The sequence below is a fragment of the Anser brachyrhynchus genome (assembly GCF_964034855.1).
Source record: "Anser brachyrhynchus genome assembly, chromosome: 3".
Classification (NCBI taxonomy): Eukaryota; Metazoa; Chordata; class Aves; order Anseriformes; family Anatidae; genus Anser; species Anser brachyrhynchus.
Genome location: NC_137696.1, coordinates 53084722 through 53100228, shown reverse-complemented (window position 1 = coordinate 53100228; position 15507 = coordinate 53084722). Strand labels below are relative to the sequence as shown.

The 15507-nt window shown below is 35.9% G+C and overlaps 1 protein-coding gene across 1 annotated transcript in view; it reads right to left on the bottom strand.

The window, feature by feature from the left end:
• The window catches only part of PRKN (parkin RBR E3 ubiquitin protein ligase), a 621897-nt gene that overhangs the window by 565845 nt on the left and 40545 nt on the right, over positions 1 to 15507 (bottom strand).

Here is a 15507-nt window from a genome sequence, read left to right as displayed (position 1 = left end):
AACAGTTTGACTTTGGCCTGTTTCAGTAATAAAATGCTTTTATTCTCAGGAAACTTCCTTGACACATTCAGTACCTTTATTCAAACTACTACCACATCTGCCTTTTGGAGATGTTCTGTAGTGTCTCTGATTTTCTTGGCTTCATTGTGAATAATGTATTGATCATGTTTCTCCAATTTTTATCACAAGACAGCGAGAATCCTCAAGTTCTACTGGGAAGGCTAGCATAATTTTAACATGAGTTTTGCATGCAAATGAAATCATGTATGTGCTGGAAAAAAAATGGCAAAGATTTTACAGATACTGAATGTATACTTCTGCATCATTAAGGGACATATAGCCCACATATATATCACCATTTCTCACCTGTTTACTTGCCTTACTCTTACCAGTATAATCACTTAGTATAATAACATATTAGTATAATAACATTTAATTTTTAACCAGGAAAGTACTCAGCAACTACTCAGACAACTATCAGCACTGAAAGTTTTTTTAGGCAAAAGCTCACGGCCATTAACCTACACAGAAGTCCCTATTATCTTGTTAAGACTTGTAACAAAATAGTAAAATAAAATAAAAATAAAATGATCTGTCCCACTGGCTTCATTCTTGAAATGTCAACTCCTGTATTGATTCCCCAGCATGATAATTATAATCAGTGCAGACTCAACAGACAATTCATAAGGATTTTGTCACACTGTTTCTGCCCATATTTCACTTCTAAACCATTTTTAAGGCATTGTCTTTTAGAGCTTACATTTTTAATAATGTCTTTGGACTATTTGTTCCCCCACTTTTAAAAACTACATTTAAGAAATAGCTCTCCAGTCGCAGGTACTATTTTATGGTCTAGGCATGCACAGAGTGGAGCCAGAACAGAAGATGTGCCAGGATATATTTCCAGTGACTGCACTCACTCTTTTTATCACCTAATTCTCTTTTCTAATTGATTCCTTATCACAGAAATGTGGTAGAATATTGCTGATTATGTTATCTGGAAAAGAAAGAACTAAGTTCTTACAGGAACTATGCTGTTTAGTAGAGTTTGACTTCCCAGCATAATATCAAACAGCATTATTAGTAATAGTATCAATGCAGGTATTTCTTCAAATAAAAGTTAACAGATTTCTTCTCCAAACACTCACAGGTCCAATAAAAAATGATGCTATTTTCAATCTGTCTTTGAAAAGGAGTGAGGATAATTTGGATGAGGGTGCTTTGAACATAACCTGGCAATACACAGTCCTAAATTCATTCTTTCTCAAATCGCTAAAACAATTCTAAGCTGACATTTAGGAACTTAAACTCTGCAACTTAACATCTCCTTTTCTTCCTGCAAAATACATACATTTAGGTCATACATGGAATTCGCTGCTTTTAGTTGAATATTGTTCTCATTAACTTTTACTCTGACCTTCACTGGAAGCAGGCAATAGGCAAATAGATTGAACACCTTTGAAAATTTCCTCTCAAGTGTGTATATACATTCCAGCATTGTTTAGAAGAAGAAAAGGGTATTTTTATATTATTAAAACAACAACAACAACAACAACAACAAAACACCTCCTTATACATCAGTCAGTGTTGGATTAATCTTTTCTCAGAAAGAAGTTTGAACCATTATGTCAGGTCTGTCAGGTACATGACAATCTTAACCAATATAGAACACAAGGGCTTTGGAGGGCCAGAGAGGGTACTATTATGTACAAAAAGAGTGAGAAATAGATTAATGTATGTTGGATGAATAATCTGACTTTATTAGATTGGAATGGGAGTATTGTGAACATCACGAAGATAGCATCAAAAAGGAGTACAAGTGCAAATCCTGCCACAGAAAAACAAAGAAAGCTTGTCTTTATATACTAACCATTTAATAAGCCATACCATCTGCATACAAGACATTTTATTTTTATGACTCTTACTACCAGAAAAAAAATATATATATATATATATTCAAAAACTGTTTTAAAACCAGAAAGCTAAGTGGTTAAGCAGTTACTGAATATGAAACAGCTCTACAAAAACTGAATGAAATGACAAAACTTGAAAGACTGCAATATCAAAAATCATACCTATAGCTATATTTCAGTAGCCTGTGAAGCCAACCACTAAACCCGTAAGAATGAAAGGGAATTTTCAAGACTACAGCATGCAGAACAAAGATTCATTTGTACCAATTATATTATTTATATTTCTCAGGATCACTCTCCTTTCCACTAATTTTTCAACAAGAACTGAGAAAAAATAGGAAGCAAAGTAGCATGACCAACATAATGTTTTCTTCAGAGTTCATAAAGCAAAAATCAAACCATTTATTGTAATTATCAGGACTACCAGGAATAACTGTAATAGTGAAAGCCATCAACAGCCATTTGGTATCTCACTCCTTTTCCTTCCGTTTAAAATGAGTGCACCATCATTTTATTGCTTCAAATCAGATTGTTGCATTTGACCTTCATCTTTGATTTTATAGAAAAAGGGTACACTTGTCTATATTGTCTTTGATGTCATTTCCCCCAAAAGATTGCTGCTTGCATTAAATTATATTAATTTTTTTTTTCTGATTAAAGATGCTACGTTTTATGAAATGACAGTAAATCTAATTCAGAAGACATTGAGCTGACATCAAAATGCTCTGATTAGAAATTGCCTATTATAGAAATAAAAAATAAAAAACATCAAGGATTACCAGTTGTTTGTTATACTCTCTGAAAATAATCCTCTATTCAAAACTGAATCTGCTATTTACAAAAGAAGGGGAGAAATTTGCTATTGAAAGAAAGTTATAAAAAATACAATTTTCCTGCTCAATTATAGGCAGACATATTCTTTTATACATTTGGCTAAAAAGAAGGATCTTCAAACATGAAATCTGGGGGACATGCCCTCCAGGTTGTATCTATGCTAACAGCAAATACATAAGCACTATCAAAAGGACAAAGAATAACTAGATATGTAATTGGTTACATGAGATTAAGGGAAGACAGACAAACACATGAGAAACAAATCTCAGAAAGACAGAATAATTTGATAGTTTAACCAAAGGACAAATTAGCCTTCTATTAGTATGAAAGTTTTTTTGTTGCTGTTGTTAGTAAAATTTTCAGCATGAAGGAAAATGTCAGAAGAATCTCAGAAAGTATTTCAAGATATCACTTTCTGGGTGAAGAATCAAAATGCATAGAATACACTTTGTTACAACCATTCTGAATTCTTCCACAATTTTTCTTGTATTTAATGATTAAGGTGCATTATATTTTGTGTGTTTCATTTCTCCACATTCTCACTGTTTCAATTTTCAATGAAGTATTATCTCTTCATAGCACACATGGGTATTCATCTCACAGAACTCCATAAAATTTTTCAAAGTGATAAACAAGTACAATGAGTTAGTAAGTAAAATGCTGTACAGAAAGGAATAAAAATACGGAGAAAAAGCAATATATTATCTGTATATATAGTAGAGAACTAGTCTGTTTTAAATGCCAAATGAATCACCATACTAATTGTCAAAGAAGTTTGTCAACTGGTACTTTTAAATCAATGTGTTACATTACTTATAAACAACTATATATCCGATTTGCCACTATCCTCCCTTCATTCAATGACAAAATTAATAATTTGCCTTAAATCTGTCTTCATCTGAAATACAAAATTTATAGCTCAAACTTGCTTCTAAAGAACTATTCATACTTCATTTTCTTTTCTATCTCTTCATTTCTGTGCAGAGGTATAGAAAATGCAGTTTTGCCATCACCTTTGAAATACCTGCATTTTCTTAATATGTTTTGAAAAATTTAAAAAGGTATAATTTTTCAAGTCTGTTCTTACATACAAATGAAAAAAAAAATAAATTTCAGGTCAATGTTTTATCACTGAGGTATTTTCTGAAGTTTTTAAGGAGTGATTACTAAAATAAAATCTACTAACTGAAGAAAATAATGCTAGGAGCAAAAGCAGAGCCTTCCTAAAGCACTCAGTACCTAATTATGTCAGATGAATATTGGTTAATGTCACCTCATATTCTGAAAAAAATGTTCAGTAGTGAAACACTGAGATACTGCTGTCATCTAATGTCTCATTAAATTTCCCAGAATGAAATGAACAAAAACATTCTGTTTTTTCCTGATCGAGCAATACAGCATGTAATTCTAGTTGGTCAAAAGCCACTTGATTGCTACGCTACCATAGGTTTCCCACCAAGAGAGGCTGGGAAAATTAACTCACGTTCAAGTATTTAGCTTAAGGTTTTGTTCTCTGAGAAGGGCCATGCTTTTGGAAATGATGCTTCGAAGACAATATTTTATGCATCAGTTAAAGAAATAACCAAAAATGCCATCTCTTTTCTGATGCTTAATAAATGAAACAAACAAACAAACAAAAAAACTAACCTTTTACTCTTTAAATCTATCTTTAACTGATTTTGCTGTTTGCTGTTAGCATTTAATAGCTCATCAACGCTTCAGAGGAAGTGATGTGGGTGATATACAGTCCTTTTGTAAAGACTTTCTATGTAATAGGCTAACATTGAAACATTTTACCAAAAATAAAAAAGATGTTTCCAGATATCCCAACTTCAAGTATACTGAGAAAAAGAGTGTTATGAAATGTATCTGAAAATGAGTAAGAGAAGATAGGTCACCGTTTGAAGAAGTATTTTCAGCATGTGTAAACAGAAGAGAAAGATAAAAGCATTCTCTTTCACTTCTGTATAGTTTTAAGTCTACCACTGCAACCATACTAATTTCCTTAAGCTTTAGAAAATTTTCTTTAGAAAGACTACCATAACCGTTTCCAAAACTAGACACTTTGAGGCATTGTGAGAAAGATTCATGAAAAAAAAAATGACCAGTAGATGTATTTACCAAGAGCAAAAGAAAAAAAATATATAATTGTAACTTTCTCTATCAGACTACAGGAAGACTCATGGGAGCACAGAGAAATACTGTTTTATACTGCATTAGTTATAACTAACTTTTTCATAATCCCAGGTTAGTACATGATACTAACATTCATTTGGAGAGAGGAGGATGTAATTCATTTCCCCCCTATAATTATCTGACATTTTGTAAATCAACAAACTTCAAATGTCAACATCCATTTAGATCAGTGAGAAAGCTGTGATGCCATGAAAATTAAAAGAGATCTCAGGAGGCACTAGAGTAAAACACACTGCAGGAAAAGAAATCAAACCATGAAAATCTAAAACTTTTTCTTTAGCTGTCCAACTTTATTTTTTTTTAACCTTTGCTTATGAAAATTAATCAAAGGTAACTGTCAAAATATGAAACCAGCCCAGCAGGACATATATCCTGATTCTAATCATTAATAGCTCTTTTATCCTTCCTCTTCCCACTCACAAGCCATTCTACTGATTTTTTTAGAAAACTTTTTCTCCTATGAATGGAAGTTAGTGTTCATGAGAAAGTTGACAAATGCTGACTTTTAGAATGAAATAGTTCGACAGCTTTGAGCTTCAGTGAAAATTAGAAGGGGAAAAAAAAGTCCAACATTTTAAAAGAGCCTTTTATCACAACTGAAATATTTTCATCAGAAACTTTGGCATCTCATCCACTACCTTTGAAGTTGGCTGTAAAACAAGACAATCCATCTTATTAGCTGGATAGGAATGCCCTTCAAAGAGTGGTGAAACCATTGGTTGTAAACATCAGTCAATTTGAAATGCCTGCATTTTTACTATATATGTTGGCTTTGCACTTACTACATCTAGAATGAAAAAACTGTGCTTAACTTGTTTATAGACATTAAAGAGCATTCTTTCTTTAATTCAGAGCTAACCCTTTAGCCAGTTGTGATGAAATGATGACATACATTGATTATTTGTGGAGCTATCAGTCAAATGTCTCCCATTAAATTTTGGAAAAAATGTGTATAGATTAAGGCTATTATACCAAAATCTACTATTTTCTTCTGCACTTCATGTCTATGTGAGTAGATAAGGTTAAATATCAAAGTCACACTTTCAAGGCAAAAGGAATGTAAGCACATAAAAAGGAGTTGAAATGAGAACCGATATCAAATTAGGGTTCAAGTACCATTTTTATACAGAAAACATATTACCAAAAGAATTTATGAGATCACATCCAGAGCTAATTTTGTAGTACTCTATGAAAACAGTAAAGGCTTAAAACAAAAAATCCCAAATAAAACATGAAGTGTTCCAGAGAAGACCATCAAAAACTACATTAGCTTTTGTAGATAATCTATCATTTCTTAAAATATATATCTGTCATTTTATGTCTTCAACAGTAATAGGTAACCCTGCGGTACAATATCAGTACTAGTAAAAACCTTTATTTTTACAAGCAATCTTTTAAAACTGTTTAAAAATATTTTTTATTTCAATTATTGTATCACTATTTTAAAACTTCATTAAAAATATGTTCCCTCTTGCAGTAATTTCTTACATTTCTTTCAAGAAGACTGTGATGCCACCACTGGATGAATTTTAATTTCATACTGACAAAGAACAGAGAACATGAAATAAAGTTGCTCAGTCAGATCAAGAAAACATGCAGGAAGGAAATTTTCATTTACAACCAAATCAAAATCTTTTTTTTTTCTTTCAATATTCAGCAGTCAGTAGTAGAGCCAATAAGGAATATTGTCTTGCACATCCTTGCCTACCCAAAAGTCCATTTTACATGAATATTTACAGCGTCGGGTTCTTTGAAACACAGAAAACAATTTTTTGCATACATCTGCAGGAAAAAAAAATCTTGAAGGTGCATTTAGTGATTGTAGGATACAATAGAACTTGGAAGACAAAAATCAACCTGTTCACCTTCAAAATATGTGCATAGAGTTGTGGTATGGTCTACAGCAGTTTTTGCTGTTACTGTGGCAGGTGGTTTGCTGTCCACAGCTCTTTAAAGATATTCTAGACTGTTTTTTGACCAGGGAATTGATGTCAAAATCAATTTGATAAGCAAAGTTTCTCTTTCTTCCACTATTAAGAAATGGGTAATGAATAGACAGGTAGGGACAACATGCAGAATCCACAGGGCAATGTACTAAAAAGTTAATACAATTGTCAAGGATCAATAGACACAGTGCCAATTGCCTATAAATTAAAGTTGGGAATGAAACACAAAGAAAAACATTTTAAAGCACTAAGTATCCTTTCCTTCTGAATCTCCCTTGTACATAAATCAAAAACAGTGAGAAAATACGCCAGCTGTTCAAATAAATTACAGGGAAACACAAAGGAATCACCTAAGTCCAGCCATAGTTTACTGCAACTTTCCACAGGTGCTGAGCCTCAACAGGTTTGTTTGCTTTGTCAGCTGGTAAAATCATTGGGTCTTCTTGCTCCTCTTTTGAGCATGTTGTAGCTCTGAAGACTTAGCTACCACCTTGCAGCATGGTGGTGGATCTGATATCACCATTTCCAGCAGTCCCCTCTTTTATCACTTCTTTATCACTATCTTCAATGGCTATATTAATGTGTTTTGAAAACTCTTAATTTAAATGAAGTTAATTCAGTCGAATCAGTGTAAGATCCCTGAGCTAATTTGTTGCATTCTTGAAGGTGACTAGAGGTTTTCTTTCTGAGATTCTTTCCTTTGTTGACAAAGTCTTCAACTATAAAAAGCAGTTTGGACTGGTAACGTAATATAATCTAACACCTTAATAGCAGCTAGCGAACATATGTTTCACTTAGACATATGTTTGTAGGTCTGTCTGTCTGAACACACAGTTCTTTTTGAAACAGATAAATAACACAGCATTGGTGGTTAGTCAGATTCATCAAAAAACCCTGGAGAAAAACTTTTTAATCTTCAATATTATTACCAAATGGAAACTGAAACTAATTCTCACTCAGGGAGCAGACGTTAAGTAGTCCTATTTTGCTTTATTCTAGGAGTTTATGGCAGTTATGCTGAATTTCTATGAGATTCCTTAATTGTTCATTGTTATTTCTTTCCTCAAACTCTTACAGATTTAATGAGGTTTCTCTTCTATTGCAGAACCACTTATTAGCAGTGAAAGAATAGGTGTAAGGAGATTTTCTTCATAATTCCCTGCCAAGGAATAAGCTCTGGGGAGAGAGAGGGAGGGAGGGATGACTGGGTAGCTCAGGGGATCAGAAATGTAACACAGAATGTTTCAGCCAGAGCAGTCATCCGAAGTGCAGTGTGCTGACAGTGGCCAACGGTTCTTACTACCATCCTCTATACTGGTTGTTTGCATGAAATCTATCTAGGAGCTATGGAATGCAGGGTCTTGCGTCTAGCTCTCATGGGAAGTGTTGATGGTGCTTCAGCTGAGTCTATCAGCCAGCCCAGCAGTGAGGTCAAGCTGGTTTCCTTCCTCTAGATGCGCTAAGAGCAAACAGATGAAGGCAACATGAAAAGCATAAGAATATCATTGGAGATCCTTCTCCAGGGATCTTCCAGACCCTTCCAATTTAAAGAACTGTCTGTTTTGAAGGGTGACCAGAGTAGTTTTTGTTGTTGTTTTTGTTTTTCCTTTCTTAAACTAACTCCTTAGAATAAGATTTGTAAGAACTTAAAAAGGCATGTTGCAAAAGTAAAAAGCAATACAAATCCTTGCAACACTGCTTGCAGCCAAGTAAGTCAAAATTGTCCCTTAACACTGTCAGTTACGGGTAACAAACTACCTTTGAGCAGCTAATAGTCTCTGTGGCAATTTAAGTAAAAAGCACCAACAGGAAGCTTGCTGTTTGCTTACGAAATGAGAAATCAACATAATTCATGTTCTTTATCCTGACTCATTTCATGAAAGCAATGTAACAAAGCCAAATCCACACCATTATTGGCTTACAGTCTTAAGTGCTACGGGAGAATGTAAATCCCAGCAAAGCCATGTAACTCCACTGGCCTATTAGAAAACATAAAGAGCAGCAGCCCACTTGTCAGCTGGACCTGAAACATTCAAAGCAATTAACTTTCCTCTCAGATCTTAGGCTAATGTCGGACCAACCATCAGCAAGCTTAGTAGGTTTGTTCCACCGTCTCTGTAATTAGCATGCATTCATAAGTTACCAGCTACATGTTATCAAGCCATGTTTGGCAAACTGGGGACCAGCAGGCAAAGAAATTTCAAACTTCAAAGCTCTAAAATATCCGATCATATAATAAAAAATACTCACTCTTAGTACCTTATCTTGGAAGCTCACATTGGTTAGAGGGTGACCTTTACAGGATTACCGTAATATTGAGGGAAATCAGTCCCTCTCTGAAGTGTTCTCGAATTTGTAATAGAAAATGGCTGCATGAGTGACGTTTATGTTGGGGAAAAAAAAAAAAGGCAAAGAAAAAGCCTTAAATGTCTCCCAGCATAAGCTGAAGCTCTGATTTAAAGCCATTTGACTTTCAAAGGCCAGAACTATGATAGCTGACTGCCAACTTGCAGTATGGAACAAAACTCTCCCTCCATCAACTAGGAGAGAACACAGCTTTCAGCTCCTAAATCTTTTCTTTTTTTTTTTTCCATTAATTTTCTCATTTTACCAATATGAACAGCCAGATTCTTTAGAATATCTTCTTTGTTCTCCTCCCCAAAATATCCTGTTCTGTCTGGCAACCAAAAGAATTTTAAAGAAAACGACAAAGATTTAAAAGACATATTTAAAAGCAATGACTGTTGTTATCCTCTATTTATCAAGCACAGGTGGGGAGTACAGTGAAGATCTGTCTGCCGGTTTGTCTGCCTTTTTACAAAACTAAAACATTTCTTACGCTGCAAACATCTAGCTATCATCCATTTATGTATTACTATTCTTACTGAATCCTCAACAGATGTGGAAATCTTCAACTGTTCTAGAGAATTAAGGAAAAAAAATATTCTATTTAAGGATACTAAAGATGTATTACCTTCCTCTCAATGTCAACTTCTATTGACAACTTCCAAAGCACAATTTCTCCTTTTATTTCTGACATACTACTTTTTGCTATTCCACCACCCTAGCCAGGAACACTAAAATTACTTGAGATTGTCACACGGTCCATACACAGACCAACTACCCGGAACTCACTAAACTCAAAATAACTCATTCCCTTTAAAAAAAAAAAAAAGGTATGATTAACATGTAACCAGATAATTTTTATTTCTAATGTCTTTTAATTAAAGCAAGCAGCTAGCCCAGTTGTTTCCAATCCCCTCTGGATACTGAGCACAGAGATAAAAATAAACATTAAAACATGCATCAATTACATCCTGAGGAATAAAATTAGACTTGCATTTGGATAATATGTTATTTGAAAGCAGTCTCACAGTTTCTACCACTAATAAAGTACTATCATTAATCACGGGTCTTATTATGTTATAGAAGTTGAGTCTTATTAGTTTTCAGACATTTAGTCACACAAAACACATAAGCTGTAGTTACATTAGCATTTTGGTTCAGGGTACCAACATAGTTTTAAAATGAATCACCCCGCTGTTCCCTCTGATAGCACATGGGTCAAGTTTCCAGAGCAGTTTTGATGCACACTAGCGAAGCTCCTCATGAAGAAATGTGAACCAGTTGTGCACAAAAGGCACTTCAGGGGAGTGGTCCCTTGGAAAGCTTTGAAGTACATAAATGTGGCATAGCCCATGTCAGTCCGTGGACCTGCCTAAATCTAGCCCAAAGTAAAATCCTTGAACTGGATGTACTATGGATGTCTGTGAATCAGCACAAAATGGTTGACCTAACAATCCCTTCCTATCCTACACGATTATTTTTAATGTAGATAAGAGCCACAGAAGTCTAAAGAAACCACACAAGCATATTCCTGAATCTGGGCTGAAATCAAATCTCATACTAAGAAAATCTGAACTAAGGATATTCTGGATGTTGTTAGTCAAGCAATGGTAGCACTCAAACAATACTGTAAGTTTTCCATTTCCCTTCTTGGAATTACTTCACTCATATATTTAACATAAAAATCCCTATGCAATATTTTGCATTTTCAGCTATTTTAAATTTAGGTAGCATTTCAGAATATACAGTAGTTGCCTATAAAATATTCTTGTATTACTTCTACTAGCATCAAGGGTTTATTTATTTACTGCATTTCATCTCTGTTCAAAGTAACTAGATGTATGAGGCCTATTTATTTTTGACCGGTGAGATATAAATAAAGCTCCTGGGATGCTGTGGCACTTCAGGGCCAATTTGCAGCAAGGATCAGAAAATTTTGCAACTTGTCTATGACAGTGAGAGCTTGAAGACATGGAGACAGTGGAGGCACACATGGGGAAGCAGAGCAAAAACACCGTACCCTTTTCAATCTTTATTGCTGGTACAGTGAATTTTATATCCCCTTCTGCTAACAAAGCTCTTCCCATGAGGCAGCAGTCATAGCTCCTCACAGCTGGAAAATCCCCAGGCAGTCAGAAGGGCCCGGGAAGGCCAGGCTGAGCAGTCAGCATCTGACCCTCTGCACCTGTGGGTGCAATGTACCCGTGGGCCCATCACCTGCAGCCCTGGCTCTTGGTTCATGCCTGAGGGCTGTGGCCCTGCCCATGCCTGGCCACGTGCCTCCCGGTCTCTGACACACCTTCCTGGCTGAACCTCGACCTGCCCCGCTGTTGGGACGTGCCCGGTGTGTTGAGCCTGGCCCCTGGTGCCCCTGGTACTTGGCATGTCGCACGGCTGGGCAGCAACTTGCCGGTGTGTTAGCTGGCCTGTGTTATCTGCCTCATAAAAACACACGGTGCAGAGGGTACTGAGATACAGCCTGAGAGAGTGAATTAATCAAACCTCGTGTAACAAAGGCTAAATGCTTCCTTTCGGAGGTGCAAATCGCACCCTGGGATGTCTCAGGCCAAAGTCTCCTGAAATAAAAATTCCTGACACTTATAAACTCATTAAGATTTACTGTGCTTAATGACCTGATAAGGCAGACGAGCAGTGCCAGCAGCACATAGATAGATAGATAGACAGATAGATACGCAGTATGGGTGGTCGGCACCAAGCACCTGTGGCTACGCCGGTGGGTTCCCAACACAGGTAAAAGTGAGGAGGGTTTGCCTCCAGCCCTCTGGGGCCTCTGCTCCCACAGCTGGATCCAGCTGGAGAGGCACTGAGACAAGAAACTGCATTTGTTAGTTTAACCTTCACCTGTGCAGGTGGGGAAAGGCAGGCAGTACTATAATCTTTAGGAGTTATCCGTAACAACGTAACGAGAAATAAGAAAGTATTCCCTTTGCAACACCAGGGACACAAAGAGGATCAACACACAGAGAAGCTGTTTCTGCTGAAAAGAGCAGCAAGACACGATTGTTATCTAAAGGAGCATTTAAAACAAGGTCTCCCCCTGAACCCCATGGGAGATGTGGCCCTCGGGTAGAAAGCAGAAGCATTCAGCAGTCCAACTCCTCACTGCATTTACCACTGGACTTCTTTTCCTCTCAAATTATTTTCTCTTTTTGCAAAAGTGATTTCAATTCATCTGAAGTAATTGTCAGGAGAATTCATTCATTCCAAGCCTTTTACTCTCCCTATCTTTATCCTGTTAAACGTTGATACTTGGATTTATTGTGTTTTAGTTCCTTGCTTCTCGTTTTCATTACCTTTTTTCTCCTAGCACTTCATGTTTTCAACCAGCTGTTCTTTGAGTAACACTAAGGGCAAAAGCCATCTCTTATTTTGCTTTGCTGCTGTCATGATACGTGCAAACTTATTACCTACTTGTGCAATTACACGTACTGTTTCAATACCCACTACGCTCTTTAGCGCATTCATGAAGTCTCTGCTTTCCTCATCTAAAGCCTTCTTAAAGACCTCTGCCAAATAGGCAATCCCACGGACTATTTTTTGAAAATGCTTATTCCTTGGTTCTATTTCTCTGGCTGTTTCACACTACTCAGTCTTTACCCACTTCAGTGCCTTTGGGAATTTCAAATTTACAGACAGAAAAGTGCAACGTGTGTAGGCATACCCCAAACCTCAGGTAAGAACCACAACAGAAACACACAGGCATATAACTTAGTACAGCCTGTTCCCTCAGGCAAGCTTCTTCAGTCCATACTGCAGCCTCTGCCCTCCCAGAACTGACCTTGCAGCTATCACCCGCACTAGCCAGGTGCAGGACAGGTCTCCAGATGCTACTAGCAAAGTAACCCAAATAACGTGTAAACATACCCATTATCTCTTTATACTGGAGCGTCAAAAAAAGCTGCCACAATAAAGCCATTAGCTAATGTACTGCATTTCCAACTCAATATACCATCCAAATAGCGTGCCAGTAGAAGGAGCTGACGTGTCTAATTTGAAATGCCAGGTCAATTAAATGTTTCATAAAGGGAAAAATAAATCCATAAAGTTTGGAGATATTTTGGGGTATATTTTCAGTTCAGTAGCTGTGGTCTTATTTTGACTCAATTATCAAGCTAGGTGATAAAAACTGCAGGGCTAAAAATGACAATGAATCACAGAGAAGCAAAATAAATACACAAAACTAAAAGCCAGCTATGCTAGATGAAATGATGACTTCAGATATTAATTCAACTGACACAGAATGCACATAAAGTGATGATGACTGAATGTCTTATCAAGTGAAATCCATATATACAATTATACATGATATGCAAACACCATGAAGGCAAAATTTTATGCAAAAGAGAAGAAATAAACAAATCATGAATTAGAAATGTACTGAAAAGATGGTGCCAATGGAGTTATTCATTTAATCAATTGAAAATAAAATAAAAAATAACATGCAAACCTAGAAAATACTATGAAAAGTGAAAAAAATGTTAACACATGCAAAAAAGATAGAAAGACTAGCCAAAATCTATAAACCCAACCCAGTACACTGATTAAACTCTAATTTTGTCAATATTTGCTCACAAGAGTGTTCTGATGCATTGCCCTTTAGAAAGTATACGCTATAGGGAACTAAAATAAAGGAGTAACTCTCAGAACATGCACAGAATGATTTAAACACAGAGCAAGTTTCAGAAAATGATTTTTTTCCCCTTTTCTATCTACATTTTAAAGAGTTTCCATTTATATATTTTATTCAATAGATGACAAATTAGATAAATCCATTATGATCTAATATGAAATTTCTTGAAAACATCCTAGTTCAGTCTAACAACACTTCAAAGAGAGATTTAGTTAAATCCGATAAGCAGGATTATATGCAGATGTCAATCAATAGGTGCTCCATATTTATCTGTTAAAAAAAAAAAAAAGAACAAGAAAAAAAGAAATGTCATGCTTAATAATTACTTTCTAAATGCTCTTCTTATCTAACAGCTTGCATAAAACTGTAGAAACATGTTATGGCACGTCTGTGCTGTGCAGCTTCAGAGTAACATTAAGATATCACCTTCACTTTCACAGTACATTCATGCTTGTTAATGAAACCAATTTTTTGACTTGAAATTATGTTATCTTATACAAAGGCAAATACCAAAGACCTAAAGAAAAAAGGGCCTGGGCAGACCTAGGGAGGAGAGAGAGAGAGTGCTATATGGATCATCATCTGTCAGAAATATCCTCTAGAAAATTTCCATGCATGGAAAAACTTTAAGAAATCTAGACTTCTAGCTGATTATGAAAATATCTGAATGAAAAGTTAAAAACACTTCCCAGTTTACAGTCAAAAGTATTTTTAAGAAGTGGCGTATCATATTATCTAGTATTTGAAGTCAATGCAGTAAAATCAAATTAATTCTGTTGTTCTTCTAAAATACTGGCATACTCACAAAATACAATATCTCATGCAATCCAACAAGCTTAGTTTTGTCAGGAGCCTACACTGAATTAGAGCTCTATACAAGTTGAAATGCAAGTAAGCAAATGGAAACTACTCTCTTCTGCCTCATGTTTATATAATGCCACCGCTGCTCTCTTTGTGCAAACCAATTAAACTGAGTGATCAGTAAATCCTTCCAGTGCAAGTATTTCTCTCAACCAGCCAAAGGGTCACACTAGTAGGCTTCTGGCCAATGTTTCATGTTGCTGACACAGCCAACTTTCTATGGCTGTCTGTTCATCAGTGACAAATGCCAGAGGCAGCTAACTCCTGGGATCTGACTGTAAAGGTACCATTGTGCAGCAGATACTCGCCCCCAAGGTTTAATAGGAAAGCCAGCAAAGTGGCAGATTTGCAGCTTTGCCCTTTTGTTTTTCTCCAGGACATAATTCAACTAAATACATTCACTTACAAAATTCAGCAAGGAGCTACTGAGGGGCCATATATACTCTTGCATGGCTATCAATGTGCATCATGAATCAAAAGTTGAAAACAAATCCTAAACCATAGTAGCAATGTAAAAACACTGTTACATATGTTACTTGTAAAATCATGATGTTATAGGATATTTAGCTGTACTAATGAAAAGAAGGGAAGTGAGCACACAAGGCTTTCATTCTCCTCGGTGATGGTCAGGTGTAGTCTGACCACATCTACATGCTCAACATCTGTGAGAAGCAGCACTAAGGAACAGAAACCAAAAGGGAAAGAAGCTGACAGTGCCAAGACCTGATGGTATCCCTGAGATGATCACAGTATCCAAATT